The sequence below is a fragment of the Lycium barbarum genome, chromosome 6 (genome assembly GCF_019175385.1).
Source record: "Lycium barbarum isolate Lr01 chromosome 6, ASM1917538v2, whole genome shotgun sequence".
NCBI lineage: Eukaryota > Viridiplantae > Streptophyta > Magnoliopsida > Solanales > Solanaceae > Lycium > Lycium barbarum.
This window is the reverse complement of record NC_083342.1, coordinates 17,709,803-17,716,990: the sequence shown is the minus strand read 5'-3', so window position 1 is coordinate 17,716,990 and position 7,188 is coordinate 17,709,803. Positions and strand designations below refer to the sequence as shown.

At 31.0% G+C, this 7,188-nt stretch overlaps 1 long non-coding RNA gene across 1 annotated transcript; it reads right to left on the bottom strand.

Moving 5' to 3' along the window:
• Positions 1–5,420: 5,420 nt before the first annotated feature.
• Positions 5,421–6,733, bottom strand: LOC132599813 (uncharacterized). Its single transcript, XR_009567027.1, has 3 exons — positions 6,612–6,733; positions 6,274–6,410; positions 5,421–5,567 (listed from the first exon to the last, which is right to left on the bottom strand). It is a non-coding gene; the product is annotated as an uncharacterized LOC132599813 (long non-coding RNA).
• Positions 6,734–7,188: the final 455 nt, after the last annotated feature.

Below are 7,188 nucleotides of genomic sequence, written 5' to 3'. Positions count from 1 at the left end.
CTCTTCTATCCTACTGTCTTTATTTCATATTATGAGACAGACTTGTATATTTCAGACCTGTATTAGTAGCTCTTGTACTATTCAGATTAGATTCCTTGGGTAGTTGTTGTATTTCCATATGATTATCTATCTACCATTTGAGGTTGCTTACCTTCTTATTTACTTACTTATGTTTTGTTGAACGTTGAAAAAAGGGCGGGTTCGCCTACCAGGTGGGGATTGCGTAGGTGCTAGCATGATCAGTGATTTGGATCGTGACAAAAACACTGTAATGAAGTTGGGGAAAGGGTCAATAGGGGTAGAAGGGGTACCTCGGGAACCGAACCAAATATCCTACCAAGTTATAATCAACCTTCTGGACCTAATGGGACTGATAAAAATTCCAAATAGACTCATTTGCCCAAAAGTCAACTATTGGTCAACACTTTTTTCACTTATTCATATAGAGCTAGGAGAAGGGTCAAGGAGGTAAAAGGGTCAAACGAGTCGTTACACGAATACTATGTCATCTCCAAGTTCCCAACTTCTTTAGGATCGAGTGTTATGTCACGGCAAGTTCCCTAAAACCTTGCTGATCTTTTTTGTGGTAATAATTGAAAAATCTCTTAACTTTTTTGAGCATTCGTTCCATGTTGGAAGTCTCAAGCTATGCTCCTATTTGTCTCTTACCCACCTCAATACCTATATATTAAAATAAAAAAAGGTGAGCAAAGAAACAGAAAACAAAAGGAAATTAACTGGATGGTCTCTTCCTAATTCTACTAATACTTGGTTATGAATAACTTGGTAACTGAGTTGAAAAAAATATGGTTTGAACTAAGTTTTCATTATTTGAGCTGGATTCCTACAACGGTTTTAGCAAAGTTTGCATATTTGAATTGGATTCCTATTATTCAATAATAGTATAGGAATCTATAATGGAGGGGGAGAAAAATAAATTTCACTCAAATAAAATATTTCGAATAGTAGTTTTACATTGTCTAAATTTTATAGAAAAATCATTGTTTGTGCATTTAATATCTATCTTATAAGAAATTTCATAAGTTTTACTTTATGAATTTGAGTTTGAAATTCTATGACAATCCGTTTGATTTACTGGGTTCAAAATCTAATATTTATAATTCTTTAGTAAATTGTTAATATATATATATATGGTTTGAGCAGAAACTATTAGGTTCTGATGAACCAATAACTTGTATACTAAATCCGCTCCTATACTTATCACTCCTATTACACAATGTCATATAAGAGACATTTTGTGAGCACCATACTTATATATCACGAGCGTCGATATAGTGGTTAAAGTGATTTATACTCCAGAGATAACTAAGTCGAAGCTTTACAACCTCTCTTCTTTATTTTTAATAATTAACGCTCAACAAAGAGCTTTAAAATTAGATATTGAGGTCGAGGCTCAAACCTAAAATAGGCAAACGCAGCCCTTAACTAGTGGCGTAAGACATGCAAATTGCCAATCAAATTTTATTTTATATTATTCATTTTTTTTTCTTCATATTTTTATATGTCTAGTTTAGTAAAAACCATTTCCCCGACCACATATGAAATTACACTAGGTATTATGTAGTTATTTAAATTTAAAATAATCCTACAAAACGGTACACTACAAGAAAGTATAGATATCGCAACAAAAAAAAATTATATTTGGCAACAACTTAGTTTTATTGTTGGCAAATGATTTTTTTTGTTACCAAAGAATTTAATTTTGTTGTCATAGTATTGATTATTGTTGCAAAAAGTATTTTTTTGTTGCCAAAAGTACTTTTTGCAACAATAATCAATCTATGACAACAAAAAACATTTTGTTGCCACATATATTTTTTCTTGTAGTGTGGTATCAAAGTGCATGACTTGCCATAACGTGCCTCCGTTCCTGGAGGTTCATGCTAGCTTCATCTTAAATAATGTTATGGAATATATTTTATGAGGAATTTTTTATGAATTATATAAATCAAGACTTTGGTAATTTGGATAATTTTCCATCACAATTTTAGCCATCAAAAATTTATTGAAATAGAGGAATAAAAGTCTTCATCATTTCTAGTTCATTGGAGCTTACTCTTCTTCAGGTATCTTCATGATCTCAGTTTCACACATTGGAATACTTCCCAAAGGAGATGAACAAGATAAATTATCTATAATATCATTATTCAACTCCAAGTTTGGCACGCGTTCAAAGTACTCCACCAAGTTATTTTGATTCTCAATCTGCCCCCCGGAAAATTGGAACTCAACATCTTGTCTTTCTAATCCTTGAGAGTAATAATTTTCCTCTTGAAAATTGACAACTCCTATGCCACATGAATAAGTACTTCATGAATTTGATTCTCCAGCAGAGGTGTCTTTAACATCAATTTTCTCATTTCCCACAGTATCAAACGCTTCATTGGGACATTTGGTTATAGTAATATGATCTTCATTATGCTTGATCATATTGCTAGAACATGACTTGGCATCTTTAAATAGCTCTCTGATTTTGGCAATGCCATAATAACTTGAGCTTTCAATATTTAATTGAGCTTTACTAGCAATTGGAGTATTGGAGTCTGTTAATGAAAATTTAATTTTCTTTTGCAACTCCTTGCTACTCGAACGCATTGCTCGTAATCTATGCTTCTGAAAGGGAATAAAGAAATACAAAAAATAAGACGTATATTTTTTTCTAAGTCGTATAATTTTTTCTTTCGAAAATCTATGTTGCTAGGGGTTAGAAACAATGGTTACATTGTCTACAATATTTTCTGGAAAAAATTACCTAATTTAATTGATTATGCTCCATAATTAAAATTTATAGGGGTACTTTTAAATAATTACAAAATATAGTTATATTTTACATTTTATAGCAGAGATACATTGATAAATTGTACGCATAATCCTTGTATGCGTGTGCACACTGTGTGAAATGCTATCAACGTATGTACAATGAATCAATCTATATACATTTGTATATGTTATGTATTACTATATATACATTAGAATGTATCAGTGTATATACATTGATATTGTATGCGCGCACATAAAATGAATATGCTATGATTTGAAAGAAAAATACTGCTACGTTTTGGAAAAAATAATATCGCTATTTTTTTGTGAAAAGGGCACTAATAACCCTAGTTTCTTTATGCTTTAACCAAGAGCCCAATAATATATGGTTAACGGGGTATACATGATATGTGCTAGTGGATCTAGTGAAACAGTGAGTGTAGACTAAATTTGATGAAACCTGTAATAGAAGGACTCGTGAGGCATTCTTTAAATTTTTTGGAAAATAGTGGCAAAAAAGGTAATTATGGGTTGCTGGAGAAATCATAGTATTTTTTTTTTTTTATATATATAACCATCCGATTTTCGACCCTACACTAACCCAACTAATTTAGATTCGTGCCGATTGAGGCCCATTAAAAAAGAAGCATCCCTAAGAAGGTCCATTAATTAACACATAATCTTGCATTATGACTATGATTTAATTAATTGGATGGTCATCCAAATTGCAGAAATGACTCAGTGAGGTTTCTTTTGTTTGTAGTGTACCAATAAAATTACTCATGTTTTGGCCATTAAATATTCCACCAAACAACTCCTACATGAAAAGAATAAGAAAATGACATAAATGGTCCCTTAAGTTTGAGAGTAGGTCTAAAAATTTCCCACAAATTAAATATATCTTTGTGCATATCAAATCATGAAGTGATTGTATGTTGTCCTCAAGTGAATGTTCGTTAATTTTAGCTATCAGTGTTAATAGGAGATAAAATTAAACTTCATTATGATAAATTTAAAGAATTTAATAGTGCAAACCTGCAAATGACTAGCAACATGTCGATGAGTTAAGTTGGGGACGTTCATAAGCTTTAATAATGCCTTTGGTTGAGCTTCTGGATACATAGAATAACCAAACGAAAATGTTAGAAAACGTTAACAATAAAATTGAATGAAAAAATAAATCTAACAAATAGTCAATTGGGACTTACTCTTTTCATCACCTAAAGTATGAACAGCTTTAAGAAATTTAAGATGAAGTTGAGGGGTCCAAATTAAACGTCGTTTTTGCTCCAAGTTAATGCGAACTTTATCTTCTTCTTTCATTTTCTCCTCCATCTTGTCTTCGCAACTCTTCTCTTTGTTTCTCTTGTATTTTTCTGCATATATTTCACTGTTATAGTTACAAGTGCTTCTACAACTACCAACCAGAAAATCCATGATCCCATTTGACTTGTTGAAATATATGTCCAGATTAGAGTTAATTTCAGTATGGGGATTGAACTTTCTAAAATCAAAATTACTTTTTTGCATATTAAAGTAACTAATTTACTTGGTGTAACAGTAAAGTACCTAAACTTTACCCCAGTAATAGTAAAGTCAGGTTTTTTTTTTCCCAATAAAGTAACTAAAATTTAATGTTATGGTAGATAAGTTTTGTTACTTTAATAATACAATTGGTAAAGTTTAGTTACTTTAATGCAACAAAAAGTAGTTATATGACATTAGTTTTAGTTATCTTACTTGAAAATTATTCATATTTTTTTATTTTTGCCCAACTCGTTGGAAAGCTGATGTTATTTAATAGCTGTAATAAACCATAAGAGCAATTGTGTATGTACCTTTTTTCTCCATAAGAATATTAATAAAAGCTTCTTGTTTTTCTAAGACGTTGAATATTTCGGAACAAGTTCAATTTGACAAAATGACTAGTAATTAGGATCAGCGAGAGTATTATTTTTCATGTTTAGCATAAGTTTCTGAAGATTTTGAAACTAATTATACCCCAATAACTCATAGAAAAATGTAATACTATTTTGAAATTTGATAATAAAAAGTGACTTAATTCCAGTAGAACTTTACAAAATGAAATGACGAAGTAAATTTAGTTGAGGATATTTTCATTTAATGGTGAGCTCAAGCCAATTGTACTACCACTCAGTAGTTGTAATTATTAAAAATATGTGCAATATTAGCATTAACTACTCTTTACCCGTAGAAGATTCCTCTTCTTGAATTGTAAGCTTTCTTTTGTTCACTTTTTGAATTTTAGCTTTGACTTTCTTGTGGAAAATATGTTGCCAAATATTGATGAGATCCTTCACTCTTAATGGTTTTTGCCAAAAAAAGCATGCTCCTTCCTCCAAGGCTTTCTTGGCCATCTTCATGTTTGCTTTATGAGACATCACTACAACAAATAAATACATAATTTATTTCTATTAGGATTTCTGAAGATGATGCATAAAAAAGAATTAACCCGTGTAATATATATATATATATAACCATGTATAATCTAAGTATACCGGCTAGAGAAAACAAACAATGAATTCCATCGGCTATTTGATAAAAATCACAAATAAAAGGATTCTACTCCTCCATCCCGAACAAGTTCTCGGTAAGATGATGCATAAACTTACAAATAATTGGGATGTCTTTTTCATGCAAAATGTGCTTGAGAAATGTGAATCCGTCCATCTCTTGCATGTTGACTTCAGCAATGATAAGGTCATATTGGTTCTGCCTTTCTCGAATCATTGACAAGGCAATAGTTGCTAATTCAATCGTTGTCACTGTACGACAGCAACAACAAGTATGCATTAATCCTAATTAACCATTTGTTGTCATTACTGTATATAGATAAAGAAAAGTTTTAATTTGTCCGTGAAGTTAAGGTAACTGCGTTATGTGTTAATTATTGTTTACCGAATTTATTCACATGTATACCCGATGAATATACTGGATCAATAGCTTCATGACACGGAATATTCTTTTTACATAAATTCATATCACTTTACAATGAACAGGTTGTTAAGTAAAAATCGAAGAAAACATCAAGTAAAGAAAAACCTTAATACTATATATAATCTATGGAACCTAAGAGAGATGAAAGAAAATAGTTGATTTGAAAATAATTCTAGTTGGAGAAAAGAAAAGTTATTTTAGATTAATAAAGGAAGACATATTTAACCATTAAACATATAATAACCTCCAATTCTGCAAATGTTGATTGATTAGATTTGATCAATAACCACTTGATAAGAACAAGCCCCCCCCAAATATTGTTATTATCGAACGATAGACAAATAATAATATAAGAAGCTCTCCTCCACATCACAACAAATTCTATTATCTTTTCAAAATTCAGTGAGAAAATGTTTATAAAATAAAAACAACAAGAATCATACAAGACACTGTATAAAATAGAGCAAAATTATAGCTAGTGAAGAGCACTAAAACCCTTTAAAAAATATCAATTGTAATTAAAAAGAAAAATACCTTTATAAGAATGTTCTTCGAGTATGGCTGCTGTGTGCATTAGTGAAGTAGTGTCAGGATCAACCACGAAAATTCGAAGCCCTTGAGCATAACTTGGAACGGCAATATTCGCCAAACTTTTAACATCCATTATATTACTACAAGAAAATTTTAAAATTGGCACAATTTCAGAATTTAACTATCATGTTCATGGAGAAAATTACATGTATGCTTTTATAGCGTGCCATATAGTGACGAAAACACCCATCTACAAAAGATATGATAAACTATTTGAAAATAATGCAAAACAATATCAAGTCAAGACAAGAAAAGTCTTAAAATCACCGTTTCAAACTCACCTATGATGTCGAGTTGCTATTAAAGATCGACACTATTTGCGTAAAATCCTCTGTAGGTCACCGGTGATCTAAATGTGTTAACAAAGAAAAGAGTGAAGGAGAAAACTATGAAATAACTCATTGTGATGGGCGTTATACTAAATTCAACATTGTTTATATATACATCATTCTTTATGATTTAGCTCTTGTTATTGCTATAGATAAAGACTCCATAATGCATGAAAAAGGAGAAGACAAATTATCCATATGTTTGATAGCTAACTGTCTAGTTCTTAATTTTTATTTCTGCATGTAGATATAAATAGAAGATAAGATTGAGGAAAAGAAATTTTAAAGCTTGTTTTAACAACTGATTCTGGCACTCTAAGTTTGGACTGTTTTTCCCTCCAACAAATTTAAACAATGTGTCGGTCGCTTGATTTGATATAAGTGCAAAACACTAACACAAGTTACACAACGTGGATTCGGAATAGAGAACAATGCTACGGTACATGTACTAGTGGAAGGTAGTAGGTACCCTTTGAAATTAGTCGAGGTGCACTCAAGCTAGACCGGACATCACAATTATAAAAAAGTA